The sequence below is a fragment of the Camelus ferus genome, chromosome 5, assembly GCF_009834535.1.
Source record: "Camelus ferus isolate YT-003-E chromosome 5, BCGSAC_Cfer_1.0, whole genome shotgun sequence".
Classification (NCBI taxonomy): Eukaryota; Metazoa; Chordata; class Mammalia; order Artiodactyla; family Camelidae; genus Camelus; species Camelus ferus.
Window position 1 is genome coordinate 84,080,714 of NC_045700.1, and position 26,702 is coordinate 84,107,415.

Sequence of the window (26,702 nt, forward strand, 5' to 3'; positions counted from 1 at the left end):
GATTTGAAGAGACTTTTAGACATACAAGAATGTGTAGCTAATAAACATACACTGCTTTAACTGGAAATTTTCATTAATCAAAATGAACCAGGAATGAAAAAGTATATGTGGTTACTTTAAAAAGCTAATTAATTTTAGGCTATTTTACTGGCATTCTGGTAGGTAAGGTCTGGGAAGGGACTCTTTCGATATATTTTACAACTGTCAGGCCCTTGTTAAAGTTTAAATATTTTGTTTTGTTCTCAATGATGAAGAAGGGAGAAGAACAATACAAATCACTGAATAAATAGAAGATAGGTCATTTGGAAAAAAGCTTAAAGAAAAAAAGATAGCCTAGCCTGGAAAAGAAAGAGAGGAATTTAAAGTATTTCATGAATATGAAGGGTTATTAAAAGGAAGATGGTAGGTTCTTAATCACTAAAGTGGAACAAAATTAAATTACTTTAAATTGAAGAATGAACACATTGCTTGAGTGTTTATGGAATCCAGTGTCATTAAAGACACTGAGTTGAGAATCTCAATTCCTAGAGATCTTTATAAAGGCTACTACTGTGATGTCTCAGCCCATGATCAACCATGTGCATCCCTTCTGAAGCTGGTGCCTGTGTTGAAAAGGACTTCCTAGAAAGGACTTCCCAGGACGCAGGATTTGGGTACACAGGATCTCTTAGAATTCTCCTGATTCTTTCCTTGAAATTCAGTAATTGGAAAATGTCTTGAAATATATTCTAGTTTATTTTTTCTTTAACAAAAGGTTAAATGGCAGACACTGTTGATTGTGTATCTTAGTGGTGGTGCCCTGAACATACCCCCTTGGCATCCACATGTCCAGTGAATGCTGATGGCACCTGTGAATCTCCACCTCAGGGCTTTCTTTCTACCAGAGTATAAGGCAGTAATTTGTCCCTACTGGGGCTGATACTTAACCTGGGTATAGGTCTGCCAATCCTGCCTACTGAGTCTTGCCAGCACCACAACCTGAGGGCTCAAAGACTATCTCATTTGCCATCATGGAATCCTGCATAACACTGATCTGCAAACAAGAGATCCACTTTCTGGCAGAGTAGCAGCAATGGGCATGTGACTATAGGATCCATGGGGACTACCATATACATGCTGCCTGATAGACTCCTTCAAGGTCTCTTAAAGGCCCAGCTAAGGAGTCAGCTTGAGGATGATGCTCATTTGGGGTGGGGCCCTGCCTTTCAAAATGGGGCATATACTTTGAACCAAAGGTCAAATGATGCTGTGTCTCCAGTTGCTAGAACTCCGTCTGCTAGCCCTAGTGGATGATCTATGATTAAGCTAAACTTATCAGGGAAATTTCATTTGCTAGTGATTGGTTTAGGGAAAGTGGGCTGAATACATCTTGGGAAGATGTAGTTCCCCAGTAAACACACATTGACATGTATAGGAGAAGCCAACTTTTCCCTACTGGCTTTGGATGTAGTATTGTGTAAAAATAATGCTTGGAGCAGTTGCAGCCATTTTGTAACCATGAAGAGAGAGAACATGAACACTGAGAATGGTAGAGTGAAGAGATAGAAGGAGCTAGGTCCTGATGACACCAGTGAGCCCTTTGAAGAAACCTTGGAATTGCCTTCCTCTGGACACTTTAAGTGAGATAACAGATGGTTTTATTGTTTAAGCCATTTTAATCAGAGACAGGTAATTTCTGGTGATAACCATGGCGAACAATGCTGATGAGGCCTCTCCACATTTATTCCTTCCTGTGACTGCTTCTGTGGTGACAATGCCCACCTTCCACTAGAGAGGCCCCAAATGGCAACATTTCCTGGCCCCTCTTGCAGTTGGCTATGATCATGTGACACAATTCTGGTCGGTGAGACTTGAGGAACAGCCAGTGGTTAGCCTTCTGAGAAAGGGTTTCTTCCTTAATAAGAAGCGGTATTTAGGAAACATGCCCCTATTCTTTGGCCAGATGCTGCTGTGTCCTCATGTGACACTTGAAGCTCTGGCTGCCATCTATGACTATGACGGTCTAAGGATGAAGTCCATGTGCTGAAACTGACAGAGCAAAAGATGTAAACGCTCAGGTCCTCAATGACGTGGCAGAGTCACTGGACCCATCTTCGACTTGCCTTGCCTCTGGAGTTATCTCTAAGTGAGGAAAATAAATGTCATAGTTTAAGTTGGTTTTTGTTGGATGTTCTGTTCCTTGAAGCCAGAGCCACCTTAACTCAAACATATAGTACAGTGTGCCACTTCAAGTACTGCCCCCACCCCCAATCCACCAGAAATGAAAGAACAAAAAAGTTTTTGTTAAACTTTCAAACATCAGCTGGTCCTGGTTTTACGTTATAAGGATCGTGGAAAATGCGAGCACCATGTAGTTTGTTATACAGTCAGAGACTCTGTGACCCTTCACATGAGACAGATCATTAGGCATTCATGAAAATTACAAAGACATCTCCTCTCAAAACCCTTGTAATTCGGAGAAATAACAAAACTATAAAAGGAACTGCTGGATGTTCTCATTCAGTTGGCCACTACAGTTTCTGCAATGAATTTTTCTAAAAAAAAGGAAAATGCAAACAAATTCCACAATTCTCTCAAAAGGTCTAAATAAAAATATAAATATACTGAAACCCTGTGTAAAAGAAAAGCAACTGTGCACTTATTATTTTATTAAAAAGATGAAACATCTTAGAAACTGGAAGTATTACATTTCTGTTTACCTTGAGCAAACAAGATGAGAATTTAGCATTTTAATTCCAAGGGATATTTTCTTCTAAGATACATATCATTCTCTCTCTCTCTCTCTCTCTCTCTCTCTCTCTCTCTCTCTCACACACATACACACACACACACACACACACACACGCAGTGTAGAAAGAAATAATGAAGAAATGTGTTAAGATGTTGCTGGAATTCTACTAGTCTGCTTATTAATGGAAAAAAAGGTTCCTCCTCTAGAAATTACATATTTTGCTAGAGGATTTTCCTGGTCCTGGAACTACCACTTCTAAGGTACCACTTCCCTCTGCATGCAGAGTGGTGGAGGTATTTTCAGAAGAGAAATCCTGCATTCCGTTTATCTTCAGGGCGTGTCCTTTTGACAGCATTTCAGCGGATTAGCGAGCAAACTATCCCTCTCGTAGAACAGGTTACGGGAGTCAGTTATCCTTTCCTTTAGGTAGTTTACTCACCTGGGGCCCAAGTTTAGGCGGCTTCGCTAATTTTGAGATTCTCTCGGGAAGTGAGCTTGAGCCTGAGGCTGGCTCATGAACGTCACCTTTCACCTACTTAAAGACAACGTTTGCATCCTTGCAAGATCCATTCAAGTAGCTATTTCTAGCTCCTTCACTACTTCAAAACAAAACAAAATCCTCCAAATGTTGTATTTCCTGTGGTATCAAATCTGACTTAATGATACAACTTTGTTCACAGATCAACTAAATAATATGTCGGATTTAAGAAAAATAAAAAGCTCAACTTCACTACTGCTCGGGTAATGAAAGCCATCTTTCAGTGTATTGTAGTTGTGGTTTTAGTCACTTGTGTTTTGCTTTGTTTGCTTGTGGGAAGGCAGCCTACCTGATTCCATGTCTTCTTTCCTTCTGTTGTATCTAAAGTGAGGTATTACGGCAAACTCTTTAAAATACAGAAACACTTTTAGCTTCACAAGAACGTCCAAAAACAGTAATTTTAGGGGTAAACTTTATCCTTTGAAAACAAGTATCAATCTTGTATGAATAGTGAGTGCACTGAGTGGAGATGGGTTATTTATTGGGTTCGGTGAAGCCAGAACAAGAGAACTAATAAACATGCTTCGAATTTTTGAACCCCTCTATCTTCAACATTCCCCAAAATGATTTAAAAAAATTTTGACAAATTTGTGCAAGAACAAAACAACTAATCAGGTTAAGAATTAAAATAATACACATATTTTTCCTAATCTATATGAAGATTTATATATTACAGCAATAACTGCATTTGCAGTTTTTTTTTTTTTTTCCGGAGGGGACGCTGGTCTTAGCCCGCTCGCCTCGGCCCCCCTGCGCCCCCAGCCCCCAGCACCGGCACTCCTGCAGACGCTGCCGGACCCGCCCCTCCAACGCCCACGTCGCGGCCGCACTGCCCGGCTCCCCTCCCCCAGCCGCCGCGGTTCCCCCCCAGCTCCCCCCGCCGTCGGGTCCCCGCCCCGCGCTGGCTGCGGCTGGGTCCCGTCCGCCGCGGCTTCAAGAATGACCCGTAGTAACCCCACCCCGCCCCCGGCCGCCCGCTCCGCGCCGCCCCGCGCTCCGGGCCGGAATTCGATAGGCCCAGCCCCGCACGCGCCACCGTCCGCGGGCCAATGGGAGGCGGCCTCTCTGCATATGCAACGAGCGCCGGCTTGGGGTGCGCATCCCGGGCGGTTCGGCTCAACAGACGCTGGTGTGCCGGCGCCTCAGAGCGACGCTGCGGTAGTCCTCGCGGCCGGGGCTGGGACGAGGCGGCGGCGGCGGCGGCGGCGGCGGCGGCTGCAGACCGGGCAGGAGACGGCCGCCCCCTCGCAGTGCGACCGCGGCGGGCTGCGTCCGGGTCCCCAGGAGGCGGCCCGGGCGTGAATGCTCTGGGGGCACAGCCAGGCCTGCGTGGGCCCAAGGCCGGAGGAACCGGGCCCCCGGGGCCCCGGCGTCCCGGCGTCGCGGTAAGTGCGGCGCCCGCTGTGGGAGCGGCGGGGCCGGGTTGGCGGCGTGGCCTTCGCGTGCGGCCGGGCTGGGCCCGAGGACGCTCGGGCCTGGGGAAGGGAAGCGGCTGGCCTGGAGGCCCTGGGTCTCCGGCGTGGCCGCCCAGCCCGGCACCGGCGCGTACACGCAGGCGGTGCGGGCTCCCGGGCCGGCCCGGCCCGCGGCGTGGGGAAAAGCAGCCCGGCTGGGTGGGAGGCGCCGCCGTGGGACTCGGGAAGCGGGTGTGGTGGGGCCGAAGGGTCCTCGCGAGCGGGGGGAACCGCAGACCGCACAACCGCGGCGTCCGGGGGAGGAAGGATGCGCGGGGTCTCTCCGGGCGCGTTGGGGGAGGTGGTTGGCTACTCTCACTAGCTCGGCTCTGACGCGGTCCCCGGGAGGAAACAGCCCTGCGATTTCGGAAAACCACACTGGAGGGCCGGACGGGGGTGTGTTGATGCGGGGTGTGAGGTGGGTGCGTCTTGGTGTTCGTTCTGGCCACGGTCGGTGGTGGTGGGGCTGGGAAGAATACTGCTGTTCTGGGGTTGGGAGTTGAAGGCTTACTTTTCCCCAGGTGCATTTAAATTAGACACCAGGGGTGGAATGTGTAATACCGAGGGAGTGCTTCTTACCAGCAGTCCGCTGGGGTAGGGATGGTAAGACCCGTTTCACAGATGAGGAACCCGAGGCCCAGAGACACAGAACTAGTTTGTCCAGGCTGGATTTAGAAAGTATGCTCTAAGCTAATGTGTGTATGACCCTTCAAAAATAGATGGGGGGCAGAACAGCATCTTTAAAATTATGTGGCGGCTGGAGAGAGAATAGGCCTCGTGAAAGTGATTATAAAGCTGAATAAAATGACAAACAGCCGATGAGCCTTTACAACATTCCAGGCATGGTGCTAAGAACTTCACGTATAGTATCTCTACACTGTTAACAGCCCTCCTGGGTGGTGGTTATTCCCATTTTACAGCTGGAGAAACTGCAGTTTGGACGCAGTCCGCTTGCCTCCAGATCCCAGCAAGCACGAGGAGAAGCTGGGATTCTGGCCTGCCTATCTAAAAATCCAGAGCTCCCACATCTAACCACTCTTTATATTATACTGCCTCTCCTTGGTGACTGGCTGAATAGTTGTCGGTCTGATGAGACCTTCTTTCAGGATCACCTCAACCTTTTTTGCTTCCTTGCATTAGTTCCGAGAGTTGAAGGATGCCGCTGAGTTGCTCCTTAAAGTACTAGAGGGTTATTACAGGGGAAGAGGTGTTGTGACATGGGAGTCTGTTGCACACAATTTATTCGTTTCTTTTGTGTTCTGGCATTTTCCTGCGCAATTCTCACCCTTAAGGATGAGTAGGGCTTCTTTAGTCACTCTGGCATTTTCTCCTTAGACCCCTGGTTTCTCTCTCCCTCTAAAAAGAGTTGATTCTGTAGGATGGCAGTGTTGGGTGTAGATCAGAGATCCATCCACTGGATGTTAAGGGTCACGGTGACAAGGCACCTAGTGTCTCTGACTCTTGGTTACTGGGTTTTTAAGACATTTGCACTGGATGATTTAAGCTGAAATATTCTGTGAGTCATGTCCTCCTTGAAAGAAAGGAAGGAAAAAAGGATGGACAAATTATAAGGGGAAAATCAATCCCTGTCTGGTTTGAGGGGGTCAGGTATTAAAGCTTCAGGATTTTTCTCATTGCTTATGTGATGTGCTCCTCTGCTGTCTGGTTCTGCTTAAAAGACTAGTTCATTCCTCATTCAATTAATGACTCACTTATAGCCTTTAACTCTTATTCTATGCCATGCATCATGTAAGATGCTCGGAATAGGACAGTGAACAGAATTGATGTGATCCTTGCCCTCATGGAGGAAACAGACATAAAGCAAATCATCACACAAATAGTATATAATTACAAATTACTGTATGTTCAGTGAAGGAAAGATAGTGTGTGAATGATTATACTGAGGGTTGTGTTTTAGATGAAAATCTGATCTAGGAAGTTTTTTCTTTTTCTTTTAATGGCGGGTGACCAACAGTGCTTATTGACTCAGATACTAATTTTTTTTAAGCTTCTTATTTTGAGATGATTTTAGATTCACAGCAAAGTTGCAAATGTAGAACATTCCTGCATACCAGTTCTCCTGCTGTAATATTAACATGTCACATAACCTTGGTTCATTTGTCAAAATAAGAAATTAATATTGATACTATACTACTAACGAAACTACAGAGTTTATTCAGATATCACCAATTTTTCCACTAATGCCCCTTTTTCTGTTCTAGGGTTGAATCCATGATACAAGGTGGCATTTTGTTTTCATGTTATTTTAGGTCTCCCTAATATTAAATACTTACCTTAAAATTTACCTTTTATGATTTTACTTTTAATAATTATTTGTAATAGTAAATGGTACAGAACACTAAGAAAATAAATATGTGAATATGTAAAATAAACGACATCATTTTCCAGTGATTCCAATTTTGTTTAAATTAAGATTGCCTAGTGTCAGTATGGTAGAAAGAAAATTTTATCAGATTTAAGTTTCAAGATCTGGCAAGTAAACATTTTCCCTGGCATCTCTTGACCTTTTAGATTCCCTTTATTTAATTTTACTTATTTATTTCTTTTTTTTGGACAGACTATATTCCATTATAGGTTATTACAAGATATTGAATGTAGTTCCCTGTGCTATACAGTAAATCCTTGTTGCTTATCTATTTTATATATAGTTTGTTAATCCCATACTTCAAATTTATCCCCCCTTTCCCTTTGGTAACCATAAATTTGTTTTCTTTGTGAGTTTGTGTCCGTTTTGTATGTAGACCCATTTGTATTATTTTTTAGATTCCACATACAAATTTTACCAAGTAATACTTGTCTTTCTTTCTCTGACTTCCCTTAGTATGACATTCTCTAGGCCTATCCATGTTGCTGCAAATGGCAATACTGCATTCTTTTTTATGACTGTGTAATATCTCACTGTGTAAGTGTATATATATATTTTATGTATTGTGTGTTTGTGTGTGTGTGTGTGTGTATACCACATCTTAAACCAGTCATCTGTTGATGGGTACTTGGGTTGTTTCCATGTCTTGGCTGTTGTAAATAGTGCTGCTGTGAACATTGGGGTGCATGTATCTTTTCAAATTAGTTTTCTGGTTATGTGCCCAGGAGTGGAATTGCTGGATCATATGGCAACTCTATTTTTAGTTTTTAAAGAAGCTCCGTACTGTTTTCCATAGTGGCTGCACCAGTTTACATTCCCACCAACAGTGTAGGAGAGTTCCCTTTTCTGCACACCTCTTTAGCATTTATTATTTGTGGACTTTTTAATAGCCATTCTGACAGGTGTGAGGTGATACTTCATTGTGGTTTTGATTTGCATTCCTCTCATAATGAATGATGTTGAGCATCTCTTTGTGTGCCTGTTGGCCATCTGTCTTCTTTGGAGAAATGTCTAGGTCTTCTGCCCATTTTTTGATTGGGTTGTTTGTTTTTTTCATATTGAGTTTTATGAGCTGTTTGTATGTTTTGAATATTAACCCCTTGTCGGTTGCATCATTTGCAAATATTTTCTCTCCTAGGTTGTCTTTTCGTTTTGTTGATGGTTTCCTTTGCTATGCAAAAGCTTTTAAGGTTGATTAGATCCCGTTTATTTTTACTTTTATTTCATTTGCATTGGAAAATTGGTCTAAGAAAATATTGCTATGATTTAGGTCAAAGACTGTTTTGCCTATGTTCACTTCTAGGAGTTTTATGGTGTCCTGTCTTATCTTTAAACCATTTTGAGTTTATTTTTGTGTACAGTGTGAGAGAATGTTCAGATTTCATTGTTTTACACGTAGCTGTCCAGCTTTTCCAACACCACTTGGTGTAGAGACTGTCTTTTTTCCTAGGGAGTGTTTTGAATTGATAAGGTGAGGTAATGCTAGATGACATCTTACATTCAGAGGCTGTAACTAAATGTACATAAAGCAAGAGTTTGAGAACTCTTGAGCAACAATATTCTTTTCATTGCAATGTCTGTTCCTACCAAGAATGTCACTCCAGCTCGTTGCAATGTATGAAATTGAGAGAGGGAATTTTTCCAAGCAGGCATGAAATTGAGAGAGGGAATTTTTCCAAGCAGTCATTTTGCCTGCCTTCAGGGTACTTAAAACTTAAATATACCTGTAGCACTTAAACTATCCCCTTTCACATGATCAGTTGGGAAGCAAGAGTCTTTATATTAGATTGGAACTTGAGGATGGGATCTGGATGTTTTGAGGAAAGCCACGCTAAGAAAAAGGTGACAAATTTTTCTAACTTTAGATAATTAACAGTGTAAGTATTAAAATTGTCCAGCATAGTTTACATTTTATAGAGCGATTTAACTTAAAATTCTCAACTTCTTAGGAGACAAATGGTGACATGGTTTGGGAAATAAAAGCTGTTAAATGTGTGAATATTTCAGTTGAACATATATTAAGCCAATACGGATAATTCATTGCAGTACACTTACTGAATGCAAAGCACGCGGCTAGGTGTACCATGTGGAATAAGTAAACAGATGAACTTGGTAAAGTCCTTGCTTTCAAGGAGATTTCAACTTAATGAATACTAATGCTCAGATTTAATTTTTTTTTCCTTTTCAAAGTACTGTCATGTAAGCTCACTTAATCCTTTTAAGAGCCTTATATCATTAGCAGAAATATTGAGAAAATGAGATTTAAATTGCCAGACACGGTGATTTGTTAGTATATGGGTTGAGAAGAGGAGATGTTGAGTGATTACTAGTCTCTACTGTTTTGGAGCCATTCGTGTAGAGATGGTGGCTGAAACCATGAGCGTGGGTGAGACTGCTTGTGAGGAGGCTGGACTGAGAGCAGGAGGCCAGGGATGGAGCTGGGTAGAGGAGACTGAGCTTGCAAAGGAGACCAGAGGAGCAGCCAGGGGAGTGAGAGGACAGCCAGAAGCAGGTCCCCCTGCTGCCAAGGGGGAGCAGTCAGTGCTGAAATGCTCCTCCGAGAGGAAAATTGAGTATCATCCGTTGGATTTAGCAACTCAGAGGTCAACGAGTGACCTTGGCAGGAGATACTGATGTGGTATAGGTAGGGTGGGGAGCAGAAGCAAGTGGAAGGTGGGGAAAATGGAAACAGAAAGAATAGGAAACTTTGCAAGAGTTTTGATTTCAGCATGATTAAATGCTGATGGGAAGGTGTCTGTTGAGAGGGAGAAGTTGAATATAGATGAGAAAGGTGTAATTTGTGCAAAGTTCCTGAGAATATGGGAGAGCATGGGATCCAAAGAAAGTAAGTCCTGTGCCTTAGCTAGGAGGAAGGACAGCTCATCTATAGTAATAGAAGACGGACTAATCAACACCTGACAGGAGTCAGTACCTTAGTATGGAGCCCTGAGCAGTTTCCCCCAAATTGCCAAGAACTGTTAAATTCCTAAAAGTCAGCCCAATTTTAGCTCACTCATGACTTAGCTTTTTAGATAGCCTCACTACAAAGCATTGTGTGAAATTGATCTAACATGTGACTTACTCTTGATTTTTATCCACCTTAATATGGTATATACTTTCATCTGACTTTTAATTATATATTTCTTTGCTGGAAAGGAGACATTATAAACATTAAATCTTGTGATTTCTCCCCTTCATGCTATTTCTTAGTTTCATAAGAAAGTTTTCAGACTGCTTTTGTTTTCCTGACATTTTAAGTGCCTTAATCCTTTTAATATAAAATTTTAACTTCTGTTTTTACTGGAATATCTTTACTTTTAATCTTTCCTATTTTGAGGAGGGTGAATGCTTAGTGGGATTAACTGATACGCTATTTTTTATTTGGCGCTAAAGGTACCTAAATAACCAACCTGTTAGATAAACTGCCTCAAACTATAATTTCCCACTTGTTCATGAAGGTATTTGTTATGAGGCTATATAGGGGCATTGATTTATTCATGTATTTCTTTAGTGTATATCTTGCAAGACATTGGGAATTTGAAGATAATTAAGAGATAGTCCATGCTCTCAAAGAGCTCAGGGTTCACAAAAGGTAGTATATGAACATTATATGGTGTAAGGGAAGAAGGTATAAGAGCAGATATATTACAGTATGGTATAGTTCTTAAATCAGAGCAGAGCAGAAGAAGGGGAGATTTTACAGTGGTGGTGGTAGCCCAGTTTTCCAAGATGAATTGGGCTTTTGTCAGGTGAACAAAAGAGCCAGGGAATGGAATGTTTTACCTTGAATTTGTACCAGGTATGTGTGTACACAAAAATGTATACATTGGAGATGTTGTAACAATACCAAAGAATATTGTTAGAAAATTAAAAAGCTTATCTTGCTATCCTGATACTGATTGCTCAAGAAGAGGTGAAAAGCTGCCCATTTATCTGTTATGGTCAGCTTTTCTATCTCCTATTTAATTTGGAAAGTAATCACATTTAAATAATATTTTTCTGATACAAAGCCTGGTTTTTCTTTTTCTAAACTGATGATCTTGGGTAATAGCCAAAACCTTTACAGTACTTCCTCTGGCCAGGTACTGTTTTGATTTTCTTCTTAATTTTATGAAATAGTTTTTTTTTTTAAAATCATTCTTATTTCACAGATGAGGAAATTAAATGACTTGCCTAAGTGTGTGCTGAATCTCATCCCAGGCAGTTTTCTTAGCCCAGGTGCTGCATCTCCTCCCTAGGGTGACAGTTTGGCTTGAAGTTCATATATACCTCTGAAGGCATGATTGATTATATATGGAAAGAAGCTGTAATGAAATTTAGGGACATTGTTTATATCTATTTTTCTTTTTGTACTTGAACATAAATACTTCAGGATATATTCTTCTTAACATTCTTTCACTAACAGTGCCCTTTTAGAATTTTTTGAATCAGGAATATAAAGCAATTTAGGATGCTATAATCCACTAATTCCATTTGCTTCCTTTTCTTTCTTTAAAACAAAAGTAGACCTGCTTTCTGTATGTCTGAGAAATATTTCATAATATTTGATCCAGTTAAAGAAATTCACTTCCTTCTCCCAGATCCTCCAGTTAACCACTGATCAGAATTTGGTGTTTATTATTCATATGCATTGCTCTATAGTCTTACTACACATGTGTGTATTCCCAGACAATGCATAGTATTGTTTTATGTTTTAAGTTTATTTTTAAACTTGATATAGATTGTATTTTATTTATTCTTGTGCATCATACTTGTTTTCAGTCCATATCACTTAATCAGTGTAGTTCCATCAGTTGAGTTTCATCAATGTAGGTACATGTCATTTTAGCTCATTAATTTTAATTAGCCTTGCTTTACTTTCATTTTTATTTCTTTTTTTGTTCTTAGTAGATAATTTTACAGATGTATCTAATGTTATCTCATTTTTAATCCCATAAATGTCTATAGGGACAATTCACATGTGTCCTTCCTTTTGGAAAATTTTTATAAATCTACTTTTGACTTAGCCAGTTCTGTATTTTAGTGCTTATTTAAGAACTTTCTTCTAAAATGCACCTATTCCATTGTAATTTTGGTGGGTAGAAACGTGGACTTGGAGTTAAGACTGCTTGGATTTGAACCCTGGCTCTACTTACTGGTTGTATAGTCTTGGGCAGCTTATTTAACCTCTGTGCCTCAGTTTCTTCTATAAAAAAGAGGTATAAGAAAACCTGTAGATAGTTGTTGGGATTTGTAAGAGATAAGTGCTTGTCACACAGTCAGCATTCAAATAATAACTATTCTAATTCTGTTTATTTTCAGAGTATACAGTATTTTCTAAGTCTATCCACTCTTTATTATCGCTTTATCTTTTGAAGCAGCATTATCATCTTCACATAGACAAATATACTTTAAGGACATGTCTAAGATATTAAAACCTCTTGGTAATGGAAATTGGGAAGAGATATAAATAGTAAACTGTAAATTGAGGGACATTAAGTAGGTTTTGTTATATTTTAACATCAATAATTTAGGATTTATCTTGAGCTTTCATTTTTTGGAGATATGTATAAAGGTAGATTGACATGGTGTATTTCTCATTCAGAAAACTTAACAAGAATCTCCATATTCATTTTAAACACTTTTTGTAATATGACCTTGATAACAATTGAGGTAGCATTTCTAAATACATTGTCTTGTGTCATCAACTTTGTGTTGAGTGGAGAAGGAATCATTGCCATATATGTGTGTAAAACTTGGTATGTAAATTTGAACTAGTTACTTAATCTTTTTAAGCCTTCCATTTCAATTTCCGTGACATAAAGATGTTAATTCTTACCTCATGGGGTTTTCATGAGGATTGAGGGAGACAGCTGTTTGTAGTTTAGGGTATGCAGTTGACCCCATTGCTTCCTTACTTATCTGCTTATCTCTGTCTTCTCTTACTTTTTTCAACCCTGTTTTCTTTCTTCTCTGTTCCTCCTTTTTTCCTCTTCTCTCTTTTCTCTATCCTCTCATTGATATACAAAAATCTGCACATATTTAATGTACACAATTTGAGTTTGGACATGCATACACCTGTGCAGCCATCATCACAATTAAGGTAATAGACATACTCATTTATCTCCAGAAATTTCTGTGTGCCTCTGTTTTTTGTTTTGTTTTTTTATCTCTGTCCTTCAGAAGTAGTTTTTTGGTAAGCGGTAACAAGGTATTTTGAATCCATCATGTGAGCAAACCCATCATCATACAAATAAAAGCATATGTCACTTAAAAGGGACTTGGAAATGCTAATTCCTTCAGGACGAGAGTGTTCAAGCTGTATGAAGATACATCCAGGATGTGGTTAATATTGAATGAGTAGTACAGAGGATGGAGACATCGTATTTGGCCAAGGCAGCCAGGGAAAGGTCAGCTGAACACCTGAGACAGAGGTTGCATTTGAAGAAAGAGCTGAGTTTGAGGAAGAGGTTCTCAAATGGGTGATGTCCAGGGCAGTTGGGGAAGAGCAGGACTGACAGATAAAATTGAGGCATCAACTGTTCTGGGGGACTAGAGAAGCTGGGATAATAAATCATACCCCTGGGGGTGGGCAGCAGAAATCTCCCAGAGACTTAGAGGACAAAGACCTTGCCTAAACTCCTTTGATTCCTTCAACTGAGGATGTGCAGTTGACTATTGAACAACATAGGTTTGAACTATGTGGGTCCACTTACTTATAAGTGGATTTTTTTCACTCAACATGTACTATAGCACCACACAGGCCAGGGTTGGTTGAATCCCTGGACGTGGAACCTTGGGTTTGGAGGACCGACTGTAAAGTTATATGGGGATTTTTGACTGTGTGGAGAGTTGGTGCCCCTAAATCCGGAGTTGTGCAATAGTTAACTTTAATTGTTGAATGAATGTAAGGTAGTAGGAAGAGGGAGGGAGACTGAGTGGCCAGCAGGTGAACCATGTGGGCTCTGAGTTGTTACAGGAAGATCATTTGTGGTCTGGCCCGAGTTATTTCTATGCCTGCTGCTTGGCTGTCCATGTGGCACTGCCCACATTGTCCCTGGCACTGTGGCATTGTTCATACCATTTAGGCTTTGTGGAGCTCAGTTTCTTGTCTGTAAACCTTTCTTGCTCAGCACTGTTATGAACTGCTTCTCCATCAGTGCTCTTTTTCTTTTACCTCCCTTTCCATCTCTTCCTTTTACTTGGCTCAGGATTTGTGCTATTTCTGCCATATTTCTTTGTTAGGCTTCTTTGAAACTTTATCAGTTAGCTTTGTGCTTTTCCCCATGTGTGTTTATTTATGTGTTTACTATTTGCAATTGGCTGGGGTATTTGCATGGGTTTTATTAGATACTAACTACACTGACTGCTGCATAGATCTTAACCTTTTGAATGTTAGGTTCTAAGTTGGTTTTGTAGGCATAAAGCAGTTCATTTTTCTGCATCAGTGTTTCGGGATTATAAAACATTCAGTATCAGTTTGGCCAGAATTATGAAAAGTTCCTACTTCAACCACAGAAGTTTCTTATTTTTACTTATTTTACTTTCATAAGGATTGTAACAGTCCTCATTTTGGACCTTGATGTTGGCTTTTTTCTCTCTCTCTCTCTCTCTCTCTCTCTCTCTCTCTGTAACCCTAAAACAACCAGAAGTTTTTCTCTTCCCTTTGGAAACAGACTTCATCTCTGGACTTGATACTGCCTGTTTTGGGGGGGAAGTATGGAATAGCTGAGTTCTTTTCAAAATAAGGCAAGGAGTTTATTTTAGTTCCATAGGAAATCAGAATGAATGAATTTTGGAACTATACTTGACATTTTAATGTAAAGAGAATTGACTTTAATTGAAATTATACCACATGGATGATGTTACATGGAATAAGTATTTTTTATATATTCACAGTTAATGCTTCCCTAAGTCATCAGTCACTTTTGTACTGTAATTTTCCATATTGCTCCTGTATTAGAGTCTAAGAATTCATATTCATCATTTACCCTGAAAGTAGTACTGACCTCTAGACTGATGCCTGTTTAGACTTCTCTGCATGGTGCCTGCTCTCCTTAGAAACTCAGAATGTTCAGTTTGTGTGTCACTTTCTAAGACATAAGAAGAATACCTGTTTTCTCCAACAGTGTCTTGAGGTTGGAGGGTTATGAGAGGTAGTGGCTGCTTGGGAGTGATGTGTGAGGTCAGAGGAAGCTCATGGGACCCCAGGTATAAGGAACAAGATTGATGTGCTAGAGAGGAGTGATGGAGGGCTTGTGCTTTGTGACCATATTGTTAGTTGAATTCCCACATCTGGTTCTACCTCATTCCAGTTTTGTGACCACAGCAAATTACTTAGTCTTCAAGCTTAAGTTTCTTTAAGAATGGTTTTTGTCTTGCAGCATGCTCCAGGGTGTGCACGCAACCTGTTTCTGGGGTGCTGGAGGAAAATGTTAGAAATTTTTAAAAATTTCATATTTTGTGCATGATTTGTAATGTTGATAGTATGCTAGAACAGTAGACCATATGTACAGTGTTAAAGGTACACGTGTTTGAAATGCCAGCACTTTTACCAAAGAGGCTTGTGATCTTTAAAGTTTAGGGATGGTGAAGTAGTAGATAACCAGGCCCATGCTTGGAAGCTTATTAGTTTGGGGGCAGTTTATAGATGAATTGGGGATAGGGTAGAAGAGCTTGGGTTATTTGGCTCTGGGAAATGAATTGAAGGGCATTAGATTTAGGGAGCATGTCTGCAAGTTCATTTGAAAAATGATAGACACAGTATAACTGGCATGTGTAATGATTTGAGTTACTTTGTGAAAATCTTAAACTACATTCTTACACTATCTTATGTGTTAGAAGATTATATGGTAGAAATTGGATGGAACTTAACCCAGAAAAGTGAGTCAATGTTAGGGAGTTGCTTTTGATGCATGGATGGTTTACCCACAGGTAACTTAGAGCTGACGAATGTAGGTCTAAGTTAATGTTTGTTTATATTGTATGGTGCCAGAAGACAGGCATGTTAACTATAGTTTAACTATAATTACATTTCTGTGTTTCTTGTAATTAATTTCAAATTGCTTTATGAAATAAATGTATTTGCTATCTTTTCTTTTTAGATAAGTCTCAAATGTAATGTATTTCTTTTGGGCTCCTTAAGGGAGAGTAGCTGTTTAATGTAGAAAGAAAGTGTCTATGAGAACAGGGATATTTGTGTTTTAGTCACTAATACACACCCAGTGCCCAAAATATAGAAGATACTCATATATAGTTGATAGAATCAATCTTTGCATCCCTGTCACCTAGCACAACAATGGACATGAGATACTCAGTAAGTGTTTATTAAATTGAGTTGAAAGATTTGAACGTAATTCCAGAAAAAAATTTGAAAGGCTAGAAACCTGACATCAGAATGGCCAGTGTACACTTATTAGTGGGAGCTCAGGAATTCAGAAAGAGTAGACTTAGTGTTGATATGCATTTGAAAAGTTAGCTGCTTGAGTAATATGTACAGACATAATTTAACAATTATTGGATAAAGAAGGCAAGAAAGTGTGATGGATTGTCTCAGGCCAGGTCAACTGCTTGTTGTACTTTAATATCATAACCGCTTGTAGCCTTTGACATTCCTAACAGTGTCTTCATTGACTCTTATGTCTGCCTTTGGCTTCTAGGACACTTCTCTTGGTTTCTTTACCCTTCTAGCTGGCTTTTATAACATCTGTCTGTAATGCTTTTATATTGTAACTGAATATACTATTTTTGAGGGATTTCATGGTTTTGCCTCTAATATGGATAGAGTCAGTGATGACTCTAAAATCTGCATCTTCAGCTCTGTCTGGAGCCCCAGCCCTGTAATTCTGACAGTATTGTGAATATCTTTTCTGGTCATTCCTATAAACTTGGTATCCAACCCTATACTCGTGGACTCTCCTGTGTATCTGCTTTTCCTCCTGTATCCCTTATACCTATTACAAGTCACCCAACATTCTAGAAATGTTGACATTAATCTTCAAAGGTAAATCTTCGCATCTTCCCACATCCTATTGGTTTTACCTCAGAAAAGTTTCTACAGTTGGTCCTGCTGCCTCTGTATCTATTGCCCTAAACCCTGGACCTCTTCATCCTTCACTTGGGCTCTTGTAATAACTATATACCTGGAATCTTTTCTGGCTTGTTTTTGATGTTGACCCAGGTAATCATTCTGAAAAAACAAATTTGGTCAAGTGCCCTACTTAAAAGCCTATCTCATTCTATCTTAAGCATGTTTCCATATTCCATTTTTATTTCTAACTTTTCCTACGTTTCTTGTGTTCCAACTATCTCAAGCTTCCTGTGACCCTCAGTCTGAGTGCCTTCATGTCTGCTAGGCAGGATTGGAAGGAGGAATTGGAGCACAGAGGGAGTGAGTTAGCCCTTGTCTGTGGGACCAAGGAGTCATAAAATCTTTAACTGGATCTTGAAGGATAAGTTTACTTCAGCAGTCCTTCTAGCTTCTTTTAATTCTCTCCAGTTCTTTTAGTTAAATGCCAGTTCCAGGTTCTAGAGACAATATTACTGAACCAGTACATCCATGCTTTGGTCACAGGCCTCCCTGATCACAGGCTGCTGGATCCTTGTGGTCGCCTGTGTTTGCCATGGTCTGCTGGGGTAGAGATGGGACTGAAGTGACATAATGTAGTTCAGACAGAACCAACAGAGTCATAGGCCAGGCAGTACGGGCTGTGTGGGCTGTCGTAGCACCGGAGATGGTTTTGTAATTAGAAAAAAGACTTAGGAACAAATCCTTTTGGTGACATGAGAGCTGTGGAAGAGAGATATTGCTAGGCTGATTGTTTGCTTCAGGGATGTATTCCTCATCTTTCAGCCATTGGCTCAATTCTGGTTTTTCTTTGATGCTGTTTAATTTATTGAATAATCTATCCTTCACTCATTGATCTGAAATGCCACTTTCATCAGATATAAATGTCCCATGATTATTTCAGGTTTTTAAATTCTGTTCAAGAATAGTTAGTGTTAATTTTGGCATTTACTGTGCAGATACGCACTGTGTATTCTTGTTCTCAAATTTATTAGCTAATCTTAAAATTGCTTTCTTCTGGATGAGCTTTAGAATTAATATATCAAATAATCATGCAAAACTGACAAGTAACAAAATTGTATTAGAATTTTGATTGGGATTGCATTTAGTTTACACACACACACACAGACATATATGTATATGTTTTCCCCTTTCATTTTCTAACTGGTTATTACTAGTATATGGGATAACTATTGATTTTTATTATTTATCTAATACCCAGATATCTTAGTGAATTTTCTCTCTGGTTGGATGGTTTTCAGATGATTCTTTCGGGTTTTCTTGTCACACAGCTAATTATACGCAAATAGTGATTATTTTGTCCCTCCTTTTCCAGTATTCATACTCCTCATTTCTTTTTCTCATCATTGCATTTGCTGGACTACAATGCTGTCCATAAGAGGCACAGTTAGAGCCACGAATGTGAACCGTGTCTGTAATTTAAATTTCTAGTAGGCATATCAAATAAAGTAAAAAGAAACAGGTAACTTTAATATGTTTTACTTAATCCAGTATATCCAATATATTCAACATGTAATCAGTATAAACAGTGTTAATGGATTGTTTTACATTTTTTTTCCCCATACTGTCTTTGCAATCCCATGAATATTTTACATTTAGAGCACATCTCAGTTTGGACAAGGCACACTTCAGGTGTTCAGTAGCTAGAAAGTCTTTTGAATTTTTAATGTCAGGTATTGTTATTAATTTCCAAAAGCTTTTCCTTATTTTTAGTTCTTCTATATACCATCCTGTTGTTTAATCAACAGGATAGTCTCTCTTATCCCTTTGAGAATATTAATTACATATACATATTTAAAGTGTTTCCTCTGTTTTCTGCATTGTCTGTTTCCATTTTGTTCCCTTTCGTCTCTCCCCCTTCTTTTGTTTTCATCTCTGTTTTTCATTGTGATATTTTTTTACTCAAATATCTGATGATTTAGAATTTTATCTTCTGTCTGGATTTTGGTTCTGTTATATCTTCCTGTTCCTAATTTATTTTTTCATCAATAAATTCTCAACATTGGCACTAGATTTAACATTAAGAAATAGATCTGATTATGCCATATTCCTGCATAAAAATCCAAATGGCTCATCAGAGATTTGGATAATGTCTAAATCACTTAGCACAGCACGTGGGGCTATGGCAGTGAGGCAGTATTTGTTTCCCAGAGCTGCTGTCACACCACAGATTTGGTGACTCAAAGCAACAGGAATTTATTCTCTTACAGTTATTAGAGGCTAGACGTTTGAATCAGCATTCTTGGGCTGAAATTAAAGTGTTCCCAGGGCTGGGTTCCTTCCAGAGGCTCTAGAGAAGAATCTTTTCTTACCTCTTTAGCTTCTGTGACTGCTGCATTTGGTGGCACCACACCAGTCCTTCAGGCCAACATCCTCAAATCTCTCTCCCTACTTCTCCCTCACTTTGCCTTCACTGTGTGTCAGACTGTGTGCTGCCTCTCTTTTACAAGGACGCTGGTGATGGCATTTAGAGCCCACTGGTTAATTCAGGACTGTCTCCCCGTTGCAGAAGCCTTAATTTAATAACACCTGCAAAGAACCCTGTCTCAAATAAGGTAACATTTACCGGTTCCAGGGATTAAGACCTGATATCTTGGAGGTTGTTTATCAGTCTACAACAAGTATTTAGAGTTTTCTTAAATTGCCCTTTTCTTGAATACCTCTTCTGTTGCAAATACTATAACTGCCTGCAGTTGCTTCTCTTCTTGTCTACTTGACCAAAAATGTACGGACCAGTAAATATTTGTTGAGGAGTTTCAACATTTATTGAGTATTAAATACTAGGACCTGCTATGAGAGACTATTTAATTAGGAAAACGAAAGGTATAGTAAGTGTGCACCTGCACCAAAACCTCTCCAGCGCAAATTTCTCAGAAGGGATTTGCTAAGTCATAGGGATTTACATTTTTAGGTTTAGCTGCCGGGTTGATACCAAAGTAGCTGCACTTCCCCCAGTAATGTCAAAAGCTGTCTTATTTTCTATATCCTTGCCAATACGTGTGATTTTTTTTGTTTGTTGTTATTAAAAAAATCTGATGGGGGCAAATGATACTGTTTTAATTTGCATTTCCATGATTACTAGTGAGGTTGACCATTTTTTTCCATAGTTAATAGACATTTGGATTTTTTCTGTGAATATACATAGTCCATTTTTTCTATTGAGTTCTCTTTTATTTATAGAAATTCTACAAATACTATGGATATGAATTGTTCATATAGGTTGTTGCTATCCTTATTTACATATGAGGAAACTGGCACAAGAAATAAGTAAATTGAAAAGATCCCCCCCCCCCCACCTAATGGACAGATGGATAGGTGAATGAATAAGTGAGTGAACACGTCTAGATTCATAGCTGATTAAAAAATAGAGCAGGGATTTTGGACCCACCTGTATCTGGTTTTAAAGCCTCTTCTTTAGAGTATATTTGGCTGCCTTGCAGAGAATGAGGAAGTTAATAATGAGGCAGTGGTGTGCTGAATTTTGACTCAGAATACTTAAATACTAGCTCTGTTTACTAGCTCTGTGAACTTGGGCTGTTGTTAATAAATATTTTTTTTAATGACTATAATGACGGCTAAGCTATCTGCAAGTGATTAAGAAAAGCATTGAGACGGTAAGTAGAAGTATTGTATATACAGTGACATACTGTTTATAAATCTTAGTAATTCTTCTTGGCCATCATAATAATGATTGAAAAACTTAATATACTTTATAAAAGTTTTGGATATACCTTTTTAACAAAATAAGCTTTATTTTTTAAGTGTGTTTTCTAGTTCACAGCAAAATTAAACAGAAGGTAGAGAGATTTCTCATATACCCCCTGTCCTATGCACAGCCTCCCCGATTATCAACATCCCACACCAGAGTGGTACATTTGTTACAACTGATGAACTCATGTTGATGCATCATTATCATTGAGTCCTTAGTGTACATTAGAGGTCATTCTTGGTGTTTACAGTCCATGGATTTTGACAAATATGTAATGTCATATTTGTATTCTACCATTATAGTATCATACAGAGTAGTTCTACTGCTCTAAAAATTCTCTCTGCTCTGCATGTTCATCCCTCCTTACTCCTTAACCCTTGGCAACTTTCTGCTGTCTTGGTAGTCTCAATACTTTCTCAATAGCTTTGCCTTTTCTAGAATGTCGTATAGGTGGAAGCATGTAGTATGTAACCTTTCAGATTGACTTCTTTCACTTAGTAGTCTGCATTTGAGTTTCCTCATTTCTTTTTTGTTCTTTTACTTTTTTTTAAAATTGAAATATAGTCAATTTACAATGGTGTGTCAATTTCTGGTGTACAGCATAACAGTTCAGTTATACATACACATACATATATTTGTTTTCATATTCTTTTTCATTATAGGTCACTATCCTCCTTTCTCTTTAGTGCTCCATAATATTCCATTGTCCGGACGTAGCAGTTAACATTCACTTGCTGAAGGACATCTTGGTTACTTCCAAGTGTTGTCAGTTACGGGTAAAGCTGCTATGAACAGTTGCATGTAGTTTTTCTCTCTAAACATAAATATTCAACTCATTTGAGTGAATATCAAGGATATTGATTGCTTGATTGCTGGATCATATGGTAAGAGTGTGTTTAGTTTTGTAAGAAGCTGCCAAAGTGTCTTCCAAAGTGCTGTACCAGTTTGCATTCCCACCAGCTGAATGCGAGTTCCTGTTGCTCTGCATTCTTGTCAGCATTTGGTGATTTTGGATTTTGACTGTACTAATAGGTGTGTGGTGGTATATAATATGCTTTTTTGTTGAAAGCTTACATGATGAGATGTCATTTGCTAGTATGATAGACGATGTTTCCAGAAAAACTCAACAGAATATTTCCTATAAGGTTTGGAGGTAGAAATGTCTCCAGGAAAAGGTTGATATTTGGCTGTGATTAACCAGATCATGAATAGTAATGCTTGTCTTCATGTGTTTGTTTTGACAGGTATTGAAACAAAGGCACATACCTTGAAGGCACTAGCACCTCCTACCATTGTCAACTGGTAAAATGTTTAATTTTTTTAACTACAAAATTTCTCTTTATTAGGCATACAGTGTATTAAGTTAAAACCAAGTGTTGGTAAACAGTCAAAGAAAAAACTTTCTCTTTCCATTTTGTGAGTGTAGAATTATGAAGGGTATGAGGAGATAGCTTTTAAACTAATTCTGACTCCATATAAGCCCATTGGAATATTAAACATTTGGATGGTAGCAGAAAGTGTTAGTCGTGCAGTAGAGACAAAGTATTCAGAATACTTTCGTCCGTATGTGAAGGTGCCCTAGGTTAGACGCTTGGAAGGAGATGGGGACAGCAGCAGGTTTGCTACTCTGTTGGCTGAACATGAAAAGGTTTCTTAGAGTCAGGCTAAATACTTCTCATAGTTATTGAAGGTGGATTCTTTTTTTTTACACCTTCTATTTTTTAAAACATCTAATTTTTGAAAATTTATGGGAAAGCTGCAGAGGCCAGAAAACTGGGCACACAGGAGAATGGAGGGGAGGAGAGGGAGGACAACTCTTTATCTTAGTAGCTTTGATTTTGAAACCTGTTTAGAAAAAGCTTTATTAGTGGTAAAATAGTTGAGAATTAATGGAAAGAAGAAAATACTTTATGTAAATAATTTAAAAAGGAAAGGAATAAGATCATATGAATAAAATGTAAAAAGAAAGACTGAGTATTGACTAAAGAAAGTAATTGCATGTTTAAACCTTCTTAACTATTTAACATTTAGATAGTACAAATAATTAAGTTGATTTAATGGTGATACTGTCATTCATCCAGTTATATGTAGTTCCACAGTGTAGTTATAACTTCCTGATTATATATGTTATTTGCTTTTTCTTAAGTTTGTTTTTAACTGATATGCCAGAATATAGATAAGAGGGGCTCTTTGGATGAGGAGGTAAATGGTGGAAAAGGAAACGTCTAAGGAATCTTACTGGACAATTTATAAATCCTTGAACGTGAAATAACAGACATAGAGTTAGGTTGGCTAGTCTTCAGTATTGCAGAATTATTCTAGGCTATTGTAGCTTTTACTCATAAATAGAATAAGCATCTTAAAATTATCTTAGATTAAACTATCTTGAAATCTTAGACACCTGAATCTCTTTATATTCTCAAAGGCTAAACTTACCAGAAGAGCTTTCTTTAATCACACGTTCATATTTTGCTCATTATAAGCACATTTACTTTTGCTGACATGTTTCATATATTTGAAACTTATATTTAGCCTCTGGCCTTAGAATTTTCTTTAATTTTATTTTTAATTTTATCCTAGGGAAGGAAATAGGTAAATTCAAAGGTGAAATTTTTAATCCAGCTAAATCAACCTTCACTTAAAAATTAGGTCATCTCTTGACTCTCTTAGGTATAGTTTATGAATACTAAATATATTACTTAGCTGGATTGAATTGGAATTATAAAGACCCTCAGGTACCAACTAGACAGGCTGATGTCATTATATAATTTAATAGTTCATATTTCCTGAAATGTTTATGTAGTTGGCTCTCATTTACTTTTTGTATGAGATAATTGGAATAAATAAGGAATGTTTTTCTGCCCTACCATTTGGGTAATGTAATGGTGACTGAACATGCCATTCTCCCCATTCCCCTTCAATGAATCAACCTTGAGCAAAATTCTAATATAAAAAGCTGTACTTCTGTACAGAGAATGTCTTTATCATTTCTTTTGGATATAATAATAGAAAGAGGAGGGTGTATAGCTTGGGAACGTAAGGAGAAAGCACAGTAGGAATAAACTTTCGCATAGATGAGGAGGTTGAGGCAGAATGTTTCAGAACCCTGAACCTGGGGTGGGTATGTGTGTGGTTGTCTGGGTAGGAAGTGGTTGGCGGTAGACCGCACTACAGTGATGTAGATGAATGACTGCAGAGCCACCTCCGAGTACTCCCCTGTGTGTTGCTGGGTCCTGGCATGAGGTTATTAAGGATAGACCTAAACCCTTGAGAGTTGGGGAAGCTCGTTGAGGATCATCTTTAGATGTATGGATGCTGTGTAAATTGAATTGGTTAAACAGAGTTGGTCCTCAGTTCCACATGTATATTCCACATGTATTGTCTACTTTTGGGACTTGAGTGGGATCTAGAGTGTGGGATTCAATAGTTCTGTGTCATAAAGTCTAAGGATATTTAAATCTGCATGGAGTACTAGACATAAGGAAAAGATATTAGTATGTATATATTTTCTTAAACAAATTTGTAATCATCTGGCTGAAGCTCATGGAGAGAAATTCCCAAAACTGACTGGCTATCTAGGGATAGATGGAGTAGTACCAATTCCAAATACAAGATATGTTAAACATCATTGTTCTTTTTGCTTGCTGTTATTTTATAAAGGACTTGATGGATGGATTTCAGCCTCTTAATCTTTGAAGTCTTTATTAAACATGGATCGGTAATAATAGCAGCTGAGATCTGAGTGTTTATTATAAGGCAAATGTTACATCCTCTACATGTATTAACTGTTTATGTGATACAGATATTATTGTCCACATATTGCAGATGGTGAAACTGAGGCTTAGAAAGGTAATTTACCTAAGGTGACATTTAGTAAGTAGTAGAGCTAAGTGTCAAACGCAGTCTGGCTCTGTATTCTAAGCTCTCAATAAGAGTACAGTTGAATTGGCTTCAGTGTCTTCAGAATCAGAGGGGTGTAAGAAATAATCAAGATAAAAGAAAGATATTGATATTGATATCCTTAGTTTTGTATAAACAAAATTTAAAGCACTACTAAAACATACATTGTTATTTTATAATTTATGTTGAGTGCTTTCACCTACTCGTTTGTTCCTTAAGGGAATTTCCGGAGGCATTTGTTTTGTGAGGATTTGTTATCCTCCTGGTTTTACAGTGAACCTGAAGCTTGGTGAGGTTAGTTGACTTGCCCCATGTTACACAGGGAGTAAGTTGGGGACCAGCATCAAATCCAGAGCACAGCTGTAGTTCTAAAAGGAGCAAGCCTGTTGAACAGTTTTTATATGCAATCAAACTAGTGTTGCAAGTAATAGGACCTTCAATAGGTCATGTGAAGTATGTAGATAAAACAAATACCTGTCTGTTTTGAAACTCCAATGAAACAGAACTTTGTACCCAAACCAGCTATACTAATAACTAGCATTTATTATACCTTTACATTTTCTAGAGTCCCTTATATCTACTGCATTTCACCTTATCTACACTTGAAATTTTGTGCATATGGGGATATATAAGGTACAGAAAAGTTACTTTATAAAAAAAGATCAAACTTAACTGGAGCCCAGGCTACAGTTGATTTGCTTAACTTCTTGAAATGATTAATTGTAGAGTGACTAGATCGTTCTGGTTTGCCTGGAACTTTCCTAGTTTTAATACTGAAAGTTCTGTGTCCAGGAAATCCTGAAGTCCCAGATCATTCTAATTAATTATCCCACTTTGTGGTAAGTTGGGGATGGAAGTAGGATTGCCGTATAAAATACGGGGAACATAGTAAAGCTGAATTTCAGATAAACATTGAATAATGTTTTACTGTTATGTCCCATATATTGAATGACCATATGTATGCTGAAATTTACTTGTCGTTCATCTGAAATTCAGCTTTAACTGGGTGTAGTGTAGTTTTGTTTGTTAAATCTGGCAACCCTAAGGAAGAATGAAGGGACATTTCAATGGGTAAAAGTCCACTTCCTGCTTTTTTGTGTGGACCTTAGGCTTTATACATTTATCTGCTTAAGGAAGCATCGTCATCTGGCAGTTTCCTTTTCTGGGGTACTTGACTTGTTCTTTTAGCCAAGTGAACAGAGGTGTGAGAGGTTAGGATGATTGTATGAAACCAGATTTTGCCAATGCATTACAACTGGTGTGTGTGTGTGTGTGTGTGTGAGTGTGTGTGAGAGAGCGAGAGCGAGAGCGTGAGCGTGAGCGTGTGTTGGTTTGAGCAATTCTCCTTTACTTTTTCAGGAAACTTAACCTAAATCTGAGCCCTTCTCCTCTTTGTTGGATCAGTCTGTCAAACACTGCAGTCTCACAGACCACCCACATTGTCTAATGTGTTAAAAAGTATTTCTGTTGTTGTTAAGGTAGTACATTCACATGATTCAAAATGAAAAGAAGTAAAGGCTTTCCCCACCCCTTTCTTGCACCTGTTCCTTTTCCCCAGCATGGAGACTCTGATCTAATTGGAAAATGTTGGAATTTTTTAAATGGACTTTTAGAAGTCTTCTTGTTGAGTGTTTTCATCTTTTTTTTTTTTTTTTTTTGAAGCAGGGAACCTCTTTCCTACTCCTCCCCTAACTCCCAAAAGGTGGAGGGAAACACCTTACATAGAAGACAGAAATGGGTTGCTCAGGTCATTTAAATTTCCAGTGTTTAATGGTTGTCAGTACTTCTAAATCAGTTTGGGAGTCCTTGTCATCAGTAGAATATAGTCTTGAAATAATTCTAGTTGGATTTCCTCAACATCAATGGTGAACAAATTAGGCTTTAGTGACTTGGAACAAGGTCTCATAGTAATGAGCTG

General features: G+C 38.8%; 1 protein-coding gene across 1 annotated transcript in view; it reads left to right on the plus strand.

Moving 5' to 3' along the window:
* The first annotated feature begins 4,374 nt into the window (after positions 1-4,374).
* ACSL3 (acyl-CoA synthetase long chain family member 3) overlaps positions 4,375-26,702 on the plus strand; it is a 58,724-nt gene continuing 36,396 nt past the window's right edge. Inside the window, exons 1-2 of the mRNA XM_032480342.1 lie at positions 4,375-4,654; positions 22,129-22,186. The gene's annotated coding sequence lies outside the window, so the exon portion shown is untranslated. The remainder of the gene's footprint in view (positions 4,655-22,128; positions 22,187-26,702) is intronic.